The sequence below is a fragment of the Procambarus clarkii genome, chromosome 13 (genome assembly GCF_040958095.1).
Source record: "Procambarus clarkii isolate CNS0578487 chromosome 13, FALCON_Pclarkii_2.0, whole genome shotgun sequence".
Lineage (NCBI taxonomy): Eukaryota > Metazoa > Arthropoda > Malacostraca > Decapoda > Cambaridae > Procambarus > Procambarus clarkii.
In genome coordinates, this window is record NC_091162.1 from 21,340,656 (window position 1) to 21,361,340 (window position 20,685).

The 20,685-nt window shown below is 42.9% G+C and overlaps 1 protein-coding gene and 1 pseudogene across 6 annotated transcripts in view; both read right to left on the reverse strand.

Moving 5' to 3' along the window:
- LOC123757247 (uncharacterized) overlaps positions 1 to 20,685 on the reverse strand; it is a 153,318-nt gene that overhangs the window by 93,518 nt on the left and 39,115 nt on the right. For 2 of the 6 annotated variants that reach the window (XR_011228385.1, XR_011228384.1), the window contains exon 5: positions 15,715 to 16,591. The exons of 1 other annotated variant lie outside the window; for it this stretch is intronic. The gene's annotated coding sequence lies outside the window, so the exon portion shown is untranslated. Of the gene's footprint in view, positions 1 to 14,961; positions 16,592 to 20,685 lie in introns of those variants that run through there. 3 more of the 6 variants (XM_045740767.2, XM_069323782.1, XM_069323781.1) reach the window with 2 other exon arrangements.
- On the reverse strand, positions 16,639 to 16,813 carry LOC123757366 (U2 spliceosomal RNA; annotated as a pseudogene).

Below are 20,685 nucleotides of genomic sequence, written 5' to 3' on the forward strand. Positions count from 1 at the left end.
ATTTGGACATGACTTTTGTCCATTTTTTTCTCTTGAATCCTAGCTTTGGACCTGACTTTCGTCCACCACAAAAATATTTGTATAAAATTTATTTTTTATGTAATCGACTTGGGGATACTTTCAAAATGATCGCCATAAAATTCCGTTCTTGGTAGGCCTATTGACCACGTGGGCCGTCAGCACACGGCGTCAACTTTGTGTGTTGTTGACATCACTCGTGACCAGACCGTTCTCCCCTCGCGTCCAGAACTCATGCGGCTTTGTGCATTTATATCTCTTCCTGTGTGTTCTCCAACATTTATATACAGTGCTTCCTCAGTCCAACGAACCCCGCTCTATCAAATTCCCGGAAGAGCCGAACAAATTGAATTCGGTACCAAATGTTCAGTGGAACATACAAATGTTCAATTAAGCGAGGAATGTTCGTCCAAGCGATCTACGAGACCGAGCTGTAATAGTTGATGACAGCCACTGTCATCAACTAGGATTCACCAAAGTATAAACAGTTGTACAGAATTATATTTTGCTTTCCCGGTGGTGAGGGTGGGAGTGGTGGTGGTGAGGGAGTGATGGTGGTGAGGGAGTGATGGTGGTGGTGGTGAGGGAGTGATGGTGGTGGTGGTGGTGGTGGTGGTGGTGGTGAGGGAATGATGGTGGTCACATTTATCAAAGGCTTTTGCGAAATCTGTGTAAATTACATCAGCATTTTGTTTGTCTTCCATAGTATCTAATGCCATATCATAGTGGTCCAGCAACTGCGACAGGCAAGAGCGCCCTGTTCTGAAACCATGTTGTCCGAGGTTATGGAGATGCTGTGATTCCATGTATTTTGTGATCTTACTTCTTAGCACTCTCTCAAAATTTTTTATGATGTGCGATGTTAGTGCTATCGGTCTGTAATTTTTTGCCTCTGCCTTATTTCCTTCTTTATGGAGTGGTGCTATCACTGCTGTTTTTAGTATGTCAGGGATAACGCCAGTATCTAGGCTTTGTCTCCACAGAATGTGAAGGGCCTGCGATAGTGGTTTTTTACAGTTCTTGATGAATATGGAGTTCCAAGAATCCGGGCCTGGTGCAGAGTGCATAGGCATACTGTTTATGGCTTCTTCAAAATCTAGTGGGGATAGGGCGACGTCTGATATATGATTTGATGTTGGTATCATATCCATGAAAAATTCATTTGGGTTATCAATCTTTAGTGCATTTAATGGCTCGCTGAAAACAGAGTCGTACTGCTTCCTCAGTAACTCGCTCATTTCTTTGTTGTCATCGGTGAAAGTTCCATCTCCCTTTCGCAGGGGCCCGATCCTAGATGTGGTTTTTGATCTTGATTTTGCATAGGAGAAAAAATATTTCGGATTTCTCTCTATTTCACTGATGGCCTTTTGCTCTCTTTGCCTCTCCTGGGTTTTGTATGATTCTTGTAGCTTGAGTTCAATGTTTCTATTTCTCTACCTAACCTTCTTCGCCGTTCTTGAGATAAGGGGCCATGGTACCCGAAAATCCAAAGAAAAATGGAATATTTACGAAAAATTACGAAAAATACTACAACGTTCTGGCAACACTGTGGTGGAAACCGTTTAATGTTATCTTGATAAATAACATAATTAGAGTCAAATTTCCCGCTGCAACTTTCCCAAATCCGGCCTCGCGGCCTGGGTGCGCCGCGGAGTAATGTGTTTTACATTGTAGAGGTCTAATATTTCGTAATAGCGTTGTAAATAACATATTATGCATAAAACGAATATAAACTCACTCATTGGCAACAGTCTCATGTGAGGCAAAGGGTGGGCTGTGGCTGAGCAGTCAGTCACTCTTTGTGTCCAGGAGGAGGTGGATCTATCATTGACGCGCGCTCACAATATCTCCCAGAACGCTGCTATTTCTGTGCTATTTGGACTGCAATATGACTTACCAAACGAACAAGAAGAAAGCATTGAAAGCACAATTCAGGCGAGCTATCCGTAGAAGGTACGAGCTGGCTGCAATGCGTAAATCACGCAATTTGTCGAGTGAGGATCGTGGTGGCCTCTCTGCCGCGAGTGTGAGGGGCCTGTCGCAGCCCGCAACCCCCCCCCCCCCCCACACTCCTACCCTCTGCCACCGCACGTCTTGGACCTGCTACTCCAGATGTTGGACCTGCTACACCAGATGTTGGACCTGCTACTCGTGATGTTGGACCTGCTACTCCAGACGTTCTCGCTCTTGATGTTGCAGGGCCCAGCACCTCAGGTGCTGTTGCAGGGCCCAGCAGCTCAGGTGCTGTTGCACGTCCCAGCACCTCACGTGCTGATCTGGCTACTCCAAACATTTCCAGAAAGCGTAAACGTATCCAGAGCAGTGCCAAGAAACGAATCGGTTTATTTAGAGAAGAAACAATTGGAAGTGACAATGACACTGACCAGGACAGTGACAGTGAAGTGACACATATGAAAAATCCAAGCGAGTCTGCGCTAATGGTCACGGATAAGAAACTGAAACAATACCTTGATAAACATTGCATATGCCAATACTGTTCAAAGGGTAAAGTTTGTCACACAATTACGATTTTGCAACATGATGTAACAGTGAAAAGAACCTATAATCGTTGTCATTTTACAGACGATGAAGCATTGTCTGGAAATAATGAATATATGATATCCTTAGTGTACACCAACATGCTAAATGGACACGGATATACATATTACTGTGGTATGTGTAACATAGCAAACATGAAATGTGTATCCTATAAGACATATAATAGGGTCCAGAAAATGATAAAGAATGCTGCCATTGAGAAATGGGTGAACTTGCAAGAAAACACTCGTCATATCATCTTCAATCATTACAGAGAACAATTTGATAGGCACTCCGTTGGTGGGATCCTGGACATTGATGTATCGTTTGATGGAACGTGGCACACAAGGGGCCATCATTCACAGATTGGGTGTGCCTTTGTTGTGGAGATATTTACAGGGCTCGTTGTGGACTACAATTGTTTCTGCAAAAACTGCAAAAAGTGCCAGATGTTACTGACTAGAAAACAACAAGGAAAAGTAACACAGACGGAGTTTGACAATAAGATGCGTGAACATGTACCTAATTGTGATAGGAACTATAACGGCACTGCCAAAAATATGGAGGCTGATGCCGCAGTATTGATGTGGGGTCGATCTGAAGACCTGAAATTCAGGTATACAACCTTGGTTAGTGATGGGGATTCATCAGCCTTCAATAGAATTTGTGCAATGAATAATGGTGCTGGTCCATATGGAAATGTAACCGTGGAAAAGGCTGAGTGTATAAACCACTTCAGCAAGAGACTGGCTACACAGCTCCGAAACGTTCAGAAAACAGCTGTGGAAGTGAGAGAGACAAAAGGGAATGTCAAAAAGACAAGACGAGTGTTACTGGTGAAAGGAAAAGGTAAATTGACAGATGCTACCATTGGAAAGTTGGCAAGTTACTTTACAAAAGCTATCAGAGATAATGTCAACACAGACTGGAAGCGAATGAGGGATGCCTGTTTGTCCGGACTGTTTCATGCTACGTCGACTGATGAGAAGCCAATGCACATGCATTGCCCTAAAGGGAAAGAGTCTTGGTGTTTTTTCCAGCAAGACATTGCAAATGAAACGACCCCAAGATCACACAAGACGATGAAGGTACATTTCCAGCTTCCTAGTGTCCACATAACTGAGGTCCGCAAGATATACTACAATCTGATATCAGAGGACAACATGACGAAGTGTCTGAAGGGGAAAAGACAGAATCCAAACGAGTCTCTACACCACCGAGTTTGGAAACTCGCCCCCAAAGACAAGTTTGTCGGTCGTGTAATGGTCGACTTCGCAATGGCAATGACAGCTGTCAACTACAACGTCAGATATGTGACCGGATCTCTGACCAGCCTCATTGGTCTACCACAAAGTGACGTACGAGACTGGTACTTTGAAAGGAAGAACAAGGAGATGCAGATACCAACGAAACGCACCACCAAGCCACGACAGGCCCCTGAGGGAGCTGACCCAGGTTATGGGGCAGGGGCCTACTAGTGCCAATGCAGTGCCACCTGCAGGACTCATATTTCTGACCAATTATATTAGGTTAGTATGTTTTAGTGTTATATTGTGATATTAGTTCATAAATATTTGTACATATACAACTGGTGACAAATATTAATTTTTTTTTTTTTATTAATCAGGCGATCTTCATGGAACTTGCACACCATATTGAACCCATGCCTTTCTACAAGGGTGCAAATTTTGAATGATATTGGTCAACATCAACCTCACCCACAGGTGGCTCAACTTTGAACTTTGTTTCTGCAGGTATTCAATTTTCTTATATCCTGGTCACAAACCCCCTAAGGTGTGACTCTCAAGTTGTTCCGCGATTCGTTTTCTTCGCCTATATAGGGAACGACGTTCCCGTTCCAATCTGCATCTCTTTCTCTTTTTTCTTAGGGGTATGCGGTTTGAACATATTTCTAGTGCTACTGAGCTTATTTTTTCCAGGCACTGGTTCAGGTTTGCATTTTCTAGCTGTTCTTCCCAGTTTATTTGCTCCCAGTTTATCTGTTTATTATTGAAGTTGAATTTGCTGAAATCTCCTCCACCGTGAATCTGGACTGGTTTTGAAGGTCCATTCCCCATGGTTGTCAGAACTTCAATTAAGTTGTGATCTGAGTAACAGGTATTTGTAATCATTATGTTCCCGATCAACTCATCATTATTAGTGAAAATGAGGTCCAGCGTGTTCTCCTTCCTAGTTGGTTCTACTATTTGCTGGTTTGAGGCAAACCTATCGCACATCCGTAGCAGGTCATTTGCATGTGCCTGTTCATTTAGGCTACTTCCTGGTATTCTTTCTGATATTACTGTATTAGCCAGGTGCTTCCATTTCAGGTGCCGTAGGTTGAAGTCCCCAAGCAGGATGATGTTCGGAGCTGGATTTGCGAGGTTTTCCAAGCAGTGCTCTATTTTCATTAGTTGGTCTTTAAACTGCTGAGGGTTTGCCTCCGGTGACTTATATACAAGGACAACAACTACATTTGGGATCTCTATTCTGACTATCAGCACTTCCACCATATCATTTGAGGTGTTTAGCAGCTCAGTACAGATGAGTATCTCTTTGATGTAGAGGCTGACCCCACCCTGAAGTCGGTGTTTCCTATCACATCTGAAGAGATTGTATTCCGAGATCCATATTTCACCATCAAGGTAGTCCTTTGTGCGAGTTTCCGTTAGGGCTGCAAACACTGCATTTGCCTCATGAAGGAGACCATCAATAAAGTGAACTTTGTTGGATTTGCGTGTTTTTATACCCTAGATGTTGGCAAATAGAAATGATGTTATCGTGTTAGTGGCAGTGCTGGATGCTTTACTTGGTGTTAATATCTGAGGCTCTGGTAAGGAGGCCACTGTGTTTGCGTCCTCTCTAGCATTTGACCGAGTTGGTGGTAGAGTCTGGTCATATTTAGCCATTCTTCTCCTCCTCCTCTTGCTAAAAAATTATCCCGGTCGATGGAGTAGTGGCTGTTTTCATAGTGGTAGTCTGTCGGTTTTATTCGCCTGGTACCTCTTATATGAAAAGCTGGACATTCAGCATTGAAGCACTCTTTCCTGTCCAAAGAGTTCTTGCAAATTTCTGGGTGAAAGAATTCACAGCTTTTGGTACATTTACCTGTATCGAGGAGGTTTCTGCACTTTCTAGGGTGATCGTATGTACACGTTCCATTTATTCTTCCCGATTCCCCATGCTTACACGTAGCCCATTTGTAATACCAACAGATTTTGGGGCCTTGTTTTGTTTGTTTCCCTTTGCCAGGGACTGCACTCTGCTGCGGCGTCCCCGACACTGTGCCCTGCTCCGGTGCCTGTGACTCCGCGCTCTGCTCCGGGGCCTGTGACACCGCGCTCTGCTCCGGGGTCCCCGACTCTGCGCCCTGCTCAGGCATCCCCGACTCCGCGCCCTGCTCAGGCATCCCCGACTCCGCGCCCTGCTCAGGCATCCCCGACTCCGCGCCCTGCTCAGGCGCCGCTGCCACGGAGCTCTGTGCCACATCTGGTTGTACCTTGGTGTCATGTACAGTTTGTTTGAAGACATTAGAAATTGCTATGCAGGCAGTAATTAGTAATTCTCTGTTTTTGGCGGAAGTTTTATCCAGGATTTCCATCAATTTAAAAAAAGTTACATCATCCTTTTTGCAGAGCCAGTACACAGAGTGGTCACTGGGACCATTTCTCCTTGAATTGTTAGTCATGTTGGCACATTTTTTGTGTATTTCTGCTGAACAGAGTTGGCATTGAAAGCTCAGTTGGTAATCTACCTTCATGTTGCATTCTATGCACGTTTTTATCAAAGCCATTTTTTGAACACTTCTGTTCAGTGGTGATGGTCTTACAAGGTCTTACAAGGTGGGGGGGTTGACCACGGGGGTTGACCGTGGGTGCCGGCCGTGGGTATTGACCGTGGTGTTTACCAACTTGAGACAGTCCTGGAGGAGGCTGTATGGACGGCCAGTGTTGCTACCACGTGTCGCACTCTTAATTTGTTTTGTTCACTTGTTAGATTACATTACTTGCATTTTCCCACTAGTTATCTTACAACGGAGGCGTCTAGTTTCTGTGTCTGGGCACTAGTTACCTGAGTACGTTACACTATTTGAAAGAATACACACAGAGGGTACTGGGGTGGGCCTACCTCCAAGTGGCCCTTGTTTACATACACAAGACGGACTTATTTTGTGTATAATTTTTCACTTGATATTAAAATATGGTACCCCCCCTACCCCTATGGTAATATGGTACACCCCCCCTACCTGCAGATCCGCCATTTTGTGGAGGGCGCCAGCCAAATGCGGATTGGCTGACCAATCAGAGCCTGCCATGACGTCACCGAGTGCCCCTGGTGACACCAGTTGTGTTAGCGTCCAGAGTTGATCTGACTGTGGAGGTGGGAGGATGCGCCTCGATCAGCTCTCGAGGATCTGAGGCTCTACAAGCCTTACTCAGTGGGTTAATGCTAGCCATTGCAGCCCACCACTGTTATTGGAGACCCTGTGCTTCCGGGAAGAACGAAGAAACCAAGTTCATTGAACAGGGAAGTGCCAAAACTTGAAGAATTGGTTGGCGACGACACTGGAGTGGTGCCGCCTGACGCTTGAGGGTCTGGAAGGTGTGGCTGGCAAGCCTAGCTGTGACCGGGTCACGTTCACTGAGGATTTTGGAGGGACGACACCGTTCCTAGGGCAAGGAGCAACGCCTTGTGGAAGGGACGAGTGTGTGCATACAGTGACTAGCTCAGTGCCCACTGGTGAACCAGGATTTGGATATCTGAAACTCTGGGAGTGGTTCGGCGACGACGCGATGGCTTCACGACACCTGAAGACTTGAGGAATGTTTCTGGATCGTCAAGGACCGACTCAGCAAGTGTGGGAACCTCACACTATCGAGGGACAGGCGTCGTGAGCCAGGAATGTAAAGGTACATCGATTTCCCTCCCATTACCCCTTGTTTGAGTAAGCCAGATAGGCCACGATATTTACCTATGTATGTTGCAGTATAACATTGATACATTAGTAGTAGGATAGGCTGCAGGGAAGCTTGTGCCCAGGACTGTTGAAGAGGACAGCGAGTGTGGACGACGAGGCAGTTGAAGAGGAGGTAGCCGACGTTGACGAAGAGGCCCCTCTGTGAGGGAGTGTGTGGCCCCTTTTAAATCTGCCCAGTTGAAGGAGTTGTTGGAGGTCATGAAAGAAGAGTTGCTGACAATCTCCAGACTGTTTATTCTTATTTTCATTTCCTGTATTGATTGTAATTATGTATGTAACCGTGTAGCTTATGTCAGTAAATTCACATATTTTATCATGGTGTTTAAGTGCGCCTCCAAAATAATATCTATGAGCATACACGAGGGATATCATAGTCCCACCTAACGAACATCACGTTTTCTAAAGAAGTTCTTATTGGCTGTGAGTGGTAAAGCAGCACAGACTTATATAAAAGTGTACCCTAGGCTATCTGTCCATTATCAGAGCCAGAATGGTGGCAACACTTTGGCAACAAGCAATGTAGTGGCTGGAGAGAGGTAAAGCCACACAGACTTTTATGGAAGTGTACCTTGGGCTGACAGACCAGTGTCAACCCTGTAGGAGTAGCAACACTTTGGCAACAAGCAGTATAGAATACACCCACTGAACTGCACTGCTGGGGTGCAGATACATCAACCCAGCTGGTGACCTGGTTAAAAGAAGATAGAGAAGGAAGGCGGGAAAGGAATTCCTGCAATATTGTTAAAAGGTAAGCCTGGGTCTTCCTTCACTTCTCCACGGGTCTAGGCCGGAATTGCTAGTAGTTTCCCCATGGTTGACTGAAGGGCTCCCAGGGTGAATCAGTGGCACCCCCAGTGGTGGGAGGCAAAGATCTGCTGTGGTGGGTATTACTGGTCCTCTCCTGTGGGACCAGGAGAGACTGGTGAGTCCCGAGAGTCGGAGGGGCTGAGTACTCTATGGTACAATATACCATAGTGATTGACATCCGACTTTTGTGCTTTAAGGAAATAAGTGAATTTCGTGTGAAGTCCATCTCGTGATGCCAGAACCCACCCCATAGACCCACATCCCGTGTGCCCAACGTGTGTGCGCTTACTTGCAAATTGGTTTCCAACAAGTATAATAGGGGAATGTGGATCGAGAAATTAGTAATAGAGAAAGTGAATACTGTTGCAAGTCGGAAATAAAGCAGAAAATCCCTTATTATAATACAGGCGAATTAATATATCAGTGTTAGTAACTGGCAACTGACGGCATCAGCCGCGGCCTGGGACAACAACGTGTCAACTATACAGCCTCTGGGACCCTCACCCTCGACCGTGCGATAAGTACTGTGACCATACAGTAGAACAAATAAACATATATTATTACAAATATACGGTATACATATATTATAAATATACATATATATACAACAAAACAAGGCAAAATGGGAGTAAATAAACAAATTTGTGGCCACTGTAACAACTCATTAAAGTCGAAGGCAATGGGAATTGAATGTTATATCAGTAAGAATAGATTTCATTCGGCTTGTACAGGAGTGAGTAACACCATGGCACTGAAAGTTGGCCACTTGCTCTGGGTGTGTAAAAATGACCTGCCAGCTTGGAATATCCTAAAAAACCTTCTAGATAACATAATGCATGAACGGAAAACATCGTTCATTGAAAGCCTACCAGCCATCCAGAAGGAGTGGGAAAGGAACAACAACAATTCTAATATACCAGGGGCGGAGGCTATAGTTAGGGATGAAACTGAAGCTGAAACTCGGGAAGCTGTAAACTCTGACTCAGTATGCCCGGATGTAGATGAGAGTAAACTAGAAAGTGTAACAGACAACACTGACAGCTCGATAGGTACAGACACTACAATGGTTCCCGATAGAGCGAGTCAGACCAGAAGGACAGACTTATGCAAATTTTATGCAAAGGGCATATGCAGACATAGATATGCTGGTAATAAGAAAGGATTAGAATGCAGTTACCAACATCCCAAAAAATGTTTAAACATGCTTAGGAAAGGTGAGTGTCGATTTGGATCAATATGTAGGTTTTTCCATCCTGACATGTGCCAAACCTCACTGGAGGACAGTACGTGCTATGACATCAGCTGCCCATACTTTCACGCGTAAGGCACGGAACGCTACATAAAGAGTGGCAAGCAGGATAATGAATTTGAAGGAAACTTGATAAATTTTTTATACCAAACCGAAAGAGAATTCAAAAGGAGGAGCATGGAAAATGTATGGAACTGGATGCCAGATCCACTAGCATTCTAGAATTACAAATACAATTACACACCGAAAGGGAACTACGTCTACGACAGGTAACTGCCCTACAACAATCAGCACTGGTCAGAACGAACTCAATATGTCCACGCATAATGGGCTTGCCGAAAAAGTCTCCCAGTCCAACCATCACTAAAAGAGTAACCTCATTCATCTTTGCCAACATACAAGGACTACAAACAAGAACAAACAACAAAGTACAGTTCATAAATGGCTTCCTCACGGAGTCAAATGCAGTATTTGGAGCTTTCACAGAAACTCATGCAGGGGAATTCTTAGACAGTGAGATCTGGATTCCAGGATATAACCTATACAGGTGTGATAGGAAAATTAGGTGACATGGAGGAGTGAGTCTGTATATTAGGGAAGACCTTGTATGCTCGGAGGTCCTTAACGTTACAAATGAGGTGGTAGAGGTACTGGGATTAAAAATAGAGAAAATAAATTTAGTGATTATTCTAATATACAAACCGCCAGATGCAACGGCCGAGGAATTCACAGAACAGAAACAAAATAGAAAATAGCCTTGATAATTTGGAGAACCCGATACCTGATATTATCTTCCTAGGTGACTTCAACTTGCCTAGTCTCAGGTGGAGAATAGCAAACAATAATATTATACCAAGAAATCTATCGGGACCTAACCAACCCCAGATTAGAAAACTACTTAGATTCTGTGACAAAATTTCCCTCAACCAGCAGATATCGGAGCCAGCGAGAAATGAAAATATTCTAGATCTGGTCTTTACGAACAATGAAGACATTACCAGACACATTACGATATCAGATACCACATACTCAGATCACAAGCTCACTGAAGTGCAAACGACCATCAATACTCAGAACAGACCTAAAACATTGATAATGCGAGAGGGGCTATTCAGTAAATTCAATTTTAATAATAAAAGGATAGACTGGGAGATAATAAACAGGGAACTTATAAACATTCCATGGAAACTGTTTTAAGTAATACAAGTCCTACAGAAGGAATAGAAAAACTGACTTCGGAAGCGTATCAAGTCTGTCTGAAACATGTTCCTTTGAGGAAAGCAAAAAGAGATCCAACGTAGAAAGAGAACACAGATGACACTATAAACGAAGGAAACAAATAACGGAAATGCTTATGCAGACACGAATTTCCCATCAAAGAAGGAATAATTTAAATAGGGAGATTGAAGAAATCGAGCGGAAATTGAAACACTCATATCAAACTGAAGAAAGGCAGTTAGAAGAGAAAGCAATTCAGGAAATAAAGAAAAATCCAAAATACTTCTTCACATATGCCAAATCAAAAGCAAAAACCACTGCCAGTATTGGACCTATTCGTACAAGTGAAGTTTCATACACGGAGGATGACAAAGAAATTAGTGAAATCCTAAAAAAGCAGTATGAGGACATGTTTAGAACTCCAATAAAGCACATGAAAGTGGAAGATCCAGACAATTTCTTTATGCGGGATATTCAAACCCCTGTAAATATAACTGATATCAAAACGAGCAAACTAGACTTTGAAAAAGAAATTGGAAACAAGCCCATGCACTCGGCCCCAGGTGCCGAGTGCATGTTATATTGAATATTGAATTCAATATAAATATATATATAAATATATATTCAATATAAATATAAAATATAAATTCATATATAATTGAATTCCATAAATTCAATATATAAATATTGAATTTATGGAATTCAATATTTATAAAGAAATGCAAAGTGCCGGTAGCACAGGCACTCAGTATAGTGTGGAGGAAGAGCTTGGACACGGGGGAGATATCATATGCACTTAAAGTAGCAGACATAGCCCCTCTACACAAGGGAGTGAGCAAACCATTGGCAAAGAATTATAGACCAGTTGCAGTAACATCGCGCATAATAAAAGTATTTGAGAGAGTGATTAGGAGTCAGGTCACCAATTTCATGGAGACCAATGACCTTCACAACCCAGGCCAACATGGATTTCGAGCGAGAAGATCGTGCCTCTCACAGCTACTTAAGCACTACGACAAAGTCACCGAGGCATTAGAAGAAAATTAGAATGCTGATGTGATATACACGGACTTTGCAAAGGCTTTCGAAAAATGTGACTATGGCGTGATAGCACACAAAATGAAGTCAATGGGAATAACCGGTAAAGTAGGACGCTGGATACTCGGTTTTCTGTCAAACAGGACTCGGCGAGTAATAGTCAACCATATAAAATCTAGTCCAAGTGCAGTTAAAAGCTCTGTACCTCCGGGTACAGTCCTTGCACCGCTGCTTTTCCTTATTCTCATATCAAGTATAGACAAAAATACAAGTCACAGCTTCGTATCAACCTTTGCAGATAACACAAAAATACACATGAAAATTACCTTGGCTGAAGACATTGAAAAACTTTAAACTGATACTAATAAAGTTTTCGACTGGGCATTGGAAAATAACATGATGTTTAACAGTGATAAATTCCAGGTACTCAGGTACGGTAAAAAATGAGGACCGTAAACATAATACATGGTACAAAACACAATGAAATGTGCCCATAGTAGGAAAACAGCATGTAAAGAATTTGGGAATAATGATGTCTAAAGACCTAACGTTTAGGGAGCATAACCAAGCAAATATTGCGACAGCCAGAAAAATGATAGGATGGATCACGAGAACTTTCAAATCCAGGGATCCCATCACAATGGTTGTACTCTTCAAGTCACTTGTGTTGTCCCGTCTTGAGTACTGCTCAGTACTCACTTCCCCCTTCAGAGCTGGAGAGATTGCTGAAATAGAGGGAATACAGAGAACATATACGGCATGCATAGACGCGATAAAGCACCTAAATTATTGGGATCGTCTCAAAGCCCTCCAAATGTACTCACTAGAAAGAAGACAAGAGAGAGATCAAATAATATACACCTGGAAGATACTGGAGGGCCAAGTACCAAATCTACACAGTAAAATAACAACATACTGGAGTGAACGATATGGAAGAAAATGCAGAATAGAACTAGTGAAGAGCAGGGGTGCCATAGGCACAATCAGAGAACACTGTATAAACATCAGAGGTCCACGGTTGTTCAACACCCTCCCAGTGAGCATAAGAAATATTGCCGGAACAACCGTGGACATCTTCAAGAGGAAACTAGATTTATTCCTCCAAGGAGTGCCGGACCAACCGGGCTGTGTTGGGTATGTGGGCCTACGGTCCACATGTGGACGATTTACTATAAAACCAGAAAAACGGCCAGCCTACTCATGAGAAACTCTCCAGACACAAAACAGAACGCTTTAAAAGAGACCAACGTCGTCTATGCCTTCAAATGCCCTCTTGGGGACTGTAAGCCTCAAAAAACCCAGTATATAGGCAAGACGACAACATCTCTTTCCAGGCGTTTAACGATGCATAAGCAAAGGGCTCCATTAAGGAACATATAATCTCTTCCCACAAACAAACCATCACCAGAGAAATCTTAGCAAACACAGAAATCATCGATAGATACAGTGATAGCAGGCGGCTTGACGTCTGCGAGGCACTACACATCAAGAAGTCAACACCAGCAATCAACAGCCAATTAATGCACAATTATATTCTACCCACTTCAAGACTCTGCACCAATATAGAAGCATCAAGAAATATGGACCAATAGGCTTTCTACAATTACTTCCATTCAATACCCATTGTTTCGTGTTCTGTCTTGTGTTGGAATTTAATACCCATTGAATACCCATTGTTGAAAGTTCGTTTTTCACCTCATCCACCTCACCCAAATGTAGATATAAACCTCGAAGATGTGTAAGCTCTATTCAGTTTCAGTTGTGTGTTTGTAAACTAAAGTCTTTGAAAATGTAATAAGTTTTACGAAATGCGCTCAAGTGTCGTGTCAGACTAGAAATAAAAATGAATTTTGGAGAATTGATCTTTGAATTACCATCAACAGTGAAAAGAAACATAGGAAAGATAGAGAAAATTCGTGTTAGAATTATTAATCATACATTTTCAGTCATATTTAATAATATATGTCTACAGGAAAGACTGCTACCAAAATATACTATTTTATTTATTTATATATATATATATATATATATATATATATATATATATATATATATATATATATATATATATATATATATATATATATATATATATATATATATATATATATATATATATATATATATATATATATATATATATATATATATATATATATATATATATATATATATATATATATATATATATATATATATATATATATATATATATATATATATATATATATATATATATATATATATATATATATATATATATATATATATATATATATATATATATATATATATATATATATATATATATATATATATATATATATATGAATGAATGAATGAATGAATGAATGAATGAAAACTCACACCCCAGAAGTGACTCGAACCCATACTCCCAGGAGCAACGCAACTGGTAACTACAGGACGCCTTAATCCGCTTGACCATCACGACCGGACAATGAGGAAGTGATAGCCGAAGCTATTTGCACCACTTCCCCGCCGGCACTCGGATGGTAATCTTGGGCATAGCATTTTATCTATTATAATTTTATAGCATTTTTAGAATGAGGTGATTTGATAAAATGCTATGCCCAAGATTACCATTCGAGTGCCGGCGGGGAAGTGGTTCAAATAGCTTCGGCTATCACTTCCTTATTGTCCGGTCGCGATGGTCAAGCGGATTAAGGCGTCCTGTAGTTACCAGTTGCGTTGCTCCTGCGAGTATGGGTTCAAGTCATTTCTGGGGTGTGAGTTTTCAGTCGCATATAGTCCTGGGAACCATTCAGGCTTGTTCGCATGCATATGCATATGCATGCATATATATATATATATATATATATATACATACATATATATACATACATATATATATATATATATATATATATATACATACATACATATATATATATATATATACATACATATATATATATATATACATACATACATATATATATATATATACATACATACATACATATATATATATATATATATATATATATATATATATATATATATATATATATATATATATATATATATATATTATATAAATATAATCTCCCCAATCCTCCAGTTTTGGTAGTACAGTACTTATAGTAATGATGAGGACCATAGTATATATATACTGTACCGTCGTACAACAAAATTAGAATGTAGAAATCTAAACTATTGAGTTGGACAAATCGAAAAACTAATAATTTTCAACTTCTGTTGCTTTTTGTAACTAATCTAACCTCCTAGGCCTAATGCACAATATATGAGGCCTAACATAGTAAATGTGTGCTATACTAGGCCTAGGAATACTCAAGTTTGTTTTTTGGCTTCATTTATTTTAAAAGAATTCCTTACAAGTTAGTATAATACTATCTAAAAGCTAAGTACGTACAAATTCGTGACTATTGACTATCGTCACATTAGTGTACCTATTATCTAAACAGGAAGATGGGTTGATATACAACTCAAACAAATATACTGTATATGTAAATAGACATTTCATGTAATATCCATTTCCATATTTTATGATCAAACTTATTGCTGAAGGCAAAACTAAAGAAGTCTTTGTAACAAATACACAAAATTAGAATTACAGTACAGCAATAATATAATATTCAGATTAATGAACCAAACGAGAAAAGTAATTTTCTAGACCACTTGACATCCTCCAATCCAGTTACTTCGGTTCCAATCGTGATTGGATATGTACTCTTTAATTAAGACATTTGGTTGAATCCTCCCAGCCACCAAAAATAATAGTTTTATGTACACAAGTACATAATGCATTATAGCTTCATAGATACTTTAAACAAAACACAAAATATTATATTAGTGACAATAAATACTATTTAATATGAGTACTCACCACGTTTAGGCGAGTTTAGTGATGTTAACTGAGGGTTGAGGCCGAGATACATGAGGGTTGATGTTGAGGCCGAGATACATGAGGGTTGATGTTGAGGCCGAGATACATGAGGGTTGATGTTGAGGCCGAGATACATGAGGGTTAATGTTGAGGCCGAGACACTGAGTAAATGGCTCCCACGGAACAAAGTCCAATTTGATTCACACCAGGCCCTTACGAGTTGTTGTAAACCTTCCACACTTGAAGCCAAAACCTGGCCGCCTGTTTAGATCACTTAGATTAAGAGAAGGCCAAGAATGCAGAGTAAGACCAAAACAAACTAACAAATCAAAATACAGAAATAAGAGACCCTGAAGGAATCCACTTGGTCATTAGACAGATAACCCGCTGATAGGGGCTGAGTGCCACTAGGTGTCTAACCCACAGTTCCTATCCGCCAATGTGCAGTGGTTGGATGCTGTAGTCGTCGGGTTAACCCCCACTCTGCGGTAGTTGTCCTATTTGTTCCCGATCCCCAAGTGGAACTTGTCAAACCTGTGGAACATTCAGGACCGTGCAGACTTCAGTTACTTAACTGCCTGTCCCACTTTCTAGATGAGCTACTTATCTCTGGTCTGCTTGGTGTTACAGCTGGCTTCTTGGATTTTGTCCCTGGACCTATGAGACCGATTGGCATGTTCCCATTCATCCCCAGTTCAGGGACTGGTCAAGTTCGGTTGCAAGAGTTGGTGTTGATGTCATCCCAGAAGTCAGCAACTTTAACTCACACCACACCCTGTGTGCCCAGGGTGTGGTGTGGTAGTCCATCCTGACGGATCAATTCTCCAGGGTTGACCTCACAGCTGGCGTAGATGCTGGAGTCCTCAGCATCAATGACCTATAGGATTTTATGCAAGTTTAAATGATTTGTTTTGTTCTCCCCGAGGGGAGTGGACTGATCCCGGAGGTACTGCAATACCGGGCCGATCTGTGGCAATGGTGGAGCAAGCCCCTAGCACTTCGCCATGTTACAAAAATTAGTTTAAAATCAAGGATCCCACATGGGGATCGTATCAGATATTAAGCTGATAAGAACAGATTTTATTTAAAAACATGGTACAGCGTGGGTTTTTACAATGCTTTCATATAGCCTAGGCTTAAAATTTTTGGCAAAGCTAAGATTTACAAAGGATCTCTTGCAAGTTACAGTGTGAATTATTTTTGGCCTAACATTTATACAATGCAAATTAATACATACATACTAAATACACATATTATTCACATTGACGGGCTAAAGTGATGTGCTCGATGTACCGCATCCTCGACCATTTGATCGCGTCACTCACACACAGCTTCCTGAAGGTTGCGAGGTACTACTTCGATGCCAATCTCTTCATCAGTCACTCGTTGAGTGGGTCGTACGATCCTAGTGGTCCAACTATGGACGGACACACTGTTGTACCGCGGCAATGCCCTCATCTCGTAAGCGAGGTCGGCGTACTTTGTCTCCTTCTCAGTCCATGCGTCTGCAAAGGCAGTTCCCATGCTCTTGAAGGGGCAGGTGACGTCGATAATCAGCAGCTTGTTGTCCTTCTCGGTGACAAGGTCAGGCTTGAGGACACTGTCTGCTCTTGGGACTCACTGGCGTCCTAATGCAGCTACCTTGACTCTGTCTACTAAGGAGTTGTGGCATCCTCTGTAGGTATTAAGAGTATGTGGCATCATAAGGAGTTGTGGCATCCTCTGTAGGTATCAAGAGTATGCTTGCAATGGCACATGATATGTGGCAGAGTTTCGTTTTGCCAGGGACATCAGTGGCAGGTCTTGTTTGCGTTCGGTCGTCTGGTGGCTCCATCCAGGGGTAGCAGGTTCAAGCTTACTTGAACTTGCTTGAACCTTGAACCTTGTACGAAGCGCCAGTCAGCGAACGTCGTGTACTCTCCATCTCATGAAATGAGATGAAGCTTTTTCCTGTGAGACTACGCACATTACTTTCCCTTGGTCTCAGAGGGTCTGTAGATGGGCATCGCGAAGTTGTCTGTTGTGGTTTCTGATGATTCTGGCGACAATTCTTCTTGCGGCAGCCTTCAGGGTCTTGTCACCACATGTTATGGAGATGCTTTTTCCATCAGCTGTCCATGTCGTTCCCATTCTTCCAGAGGCATCCCTTGCTCGAGACCAAATGGTTTGGATACTGCTTGATCTTCCAGGTCTTTGGAGAGATAGGAACAGACGTGTTCAGGTGTGACTTCTTCCAGTTCTTCTCTTAGCCACTACGAGGCGGCAGTCTTCTTGTGTTATCTCCCTTGTATCAACATCGGGCGAGTTTAGGAGTTTGAATGTTGTGTCGATGAGGAATAGGTCAGAGTCTTCTGCGCTAGAGGGATCCCACAGGATCCTGCTTGTGTGCTGCCATAGAGGTACCCGGAGGTTGCGCGTTCTGGCAGATAGAGGGTCTTCTTAATGTGTGGTTTGAGCTTGTCATCTAACCTAGCCCACATAGTCTTCTTAAATTGCCAAGTTCTCATTGCAGACTGTCGAGGAGAAAACGAATGTCTTTAGTGCATCAAGTCTTTGCCATGGAGCCAACTTGCTCATAAGAACTTTCTTCAAGTTCAATGTAGTCTTCAATTGAGGTGTCACCGAACAACAGTTGGAAGCCGACGGGGCGTCCCAGGAACATGGAGTGGTCTCCCCCAAGCCGATATTGTATGTTTCTTCCTTCGATCTGGAACTGGGTCTCCCTCAATCCCACTGGTGTCCGTCCTGACATGTGCATGGAGTAGCACTTGTTTGGGTTAAGTGTGAGTTTTATGGCTTGGCAGGCTCTTCCAACTGTGTCTAGTAGAGCTTGTAGTCTCTCTTCTGTCCCAGCAAGCAAAGTGATGTCGTCGGCATATGCTAGGCAGGGGTGTTTCAGGTCTGGGTCAGCTTCGAGGCCAGCGTTGATTGCAGTTATAACGCACGTTTATGTTACGTTGTTGGGTTGATTAGATGCACAGTGTTTAGTGAGTTTCATATTTATTTAGTAGTCCTGGATACACCAGTGTCGTAGACGTTGAGACGAAGCCTGGAGCAGAGCAGAGAGCTGAGTGAGGCCGGAGTCGTGGAGCTCTATGTGGGAGAGCGTGGCGGATTAATTGGGAATTGTCAGTGTCTGAACTCGGGGAGCGAGAGCGTGGCGGCTCAATGCGGTCGTAGTCTGCTGTCTGCTCTGTGTCAAAACTGTAGCGTCTTGGGTCGATTAGAACTGTACACACCGAGTGCTACATTGTTGACTGTGGAAATTGTACTGTCCGCTATTCATCAAATCGCTTGCTTATATGGTGATTACACCTCAGCTTCCTCCAACAAGATGAGAAAAGTACTACCTGTAATTGGGGAAAGGATTGTAGCTTCTGTAATTAGTGCTAATTAGTTATGCTATTAAGATAATGAGATAATGGAGCGAGTATAAGATTAACTCCCTACACAGTCCTCAGGATAGCTTCGATGGAGATGTTGAAGAGGAGTCCACTAATTGGGCATCCTTGCCTGACCCCACAGTTGGCTGGGATTTCGTTCGTTTCGCCACCAATCGTCATGGTGTTTCCATTGGTGATGCTGTTGACAACTGCTAGGAAGTCATCTCCTGCTCCCATCCTCCGGAGTGCTGCAGAGATGAGTTTAGTTGGGACCGAGCCGAAGGCATTAGTAATGTTGAGGGAAGCAATGCAAAAGTCTTTATGGCCATGCCCTGTCCTTGCTGCATCTAGGTAGTGTTGCAGGACGAAGTTATGTTCGAGAACTCCGTCAGTTGGCATAAATCCTTTCTGGGCGGGGCACAGCACTTCGTTGTCGACGATCCAGTTTTGCAATCTGGAGGAGAGGCAGCCAGTATACAACTTGAATATGGTGCGGCAGAGTGTGATAGGTCTCCAGTTTGTAATGTCCTCAGAGTCACCTTGTTTGGGAATGAGTACTGTCTGGGAAGACTTCCAAGCCTCTGGGGTCCTCTGTTGGCTCAAGCAAATGTTGAAGATGGCTGTAATCACACGGCATCCTGGGTCTGCTCGCTTCCAGTGGCTGAGTGAATGTCATCTCCTGGAGCGGTGTTTTCTGTTCTGGAGTCTCTCGTTGCTACTTCTTGTTCTGTAAACTCTCCCGAGTACATTTCCCTGTGGTCCTCAGGTGGTTCAGGGATGGCAGTGATGATGTCGAAGTTCTGGAAGGGGTCTTGTACACCCAGTGTACGGGTGAAATGCTCCTCAACTTGTTCCTCGGGTATTGTGCAGCGGGTACTTTCTCCTGTTGTGATGAGTCTAATTGCCCTCCTCCGATTTCTTCAATACAGTCGTTGGATAGCTGCACAGTCGTTGACGTCGATTGTAGTTGATGTTGTCGATCTACCATCAGTTGTAATCTTGAAGTGCTCCTGCATTATTGTTATCTGCTGCAGTAGTTCCGTGAAGGCGTCCCAGTCTGGGTGGTGGAGGAGATTGTGTAAGGATGCAGAGAATTCTTCCAGCAGCCATTCCTCTTCAGCTTTATCAGGGGCATTCTCTTCTTGTTGGGGGTTGGTCGTCTACTTCATCACCAGCGTCGTCCCCACCATCGTCGTCTTCCTAGGGATGAGACTGGTCTTGATGGTCTGTGTTGGAGGCTGGAGACATCAGAGTACCATCATCAGGCTCTGAAACAGGGTCAAGAGGGGAGAGCGGAGATAGAGGAGGGGGAGGAGAGGGGATTGGGTGCCGAGGCAGGTGGTGTTCAGCAGGGGGCTTTCAGGTGCAGGGTGGGTGGAAGAGGAGACAGGTGTGGAATAGGCAGACTGTGGGCTGGGTGGGGGGCGAGGAGGGGAGGGGGCAGGTGAGGACTGGGTAGACTGGGGATTGAGTGGGGAGCAAGGAGAGGAAGGGGCAGGTGAGGACTGGGTAGGTTGTGGGTTGGGTGGGGAGTCAGGTCTGGGTCATCGGCAAGCTTCTGCATCTTGCTCTCGGTGGGTTCTGCCAT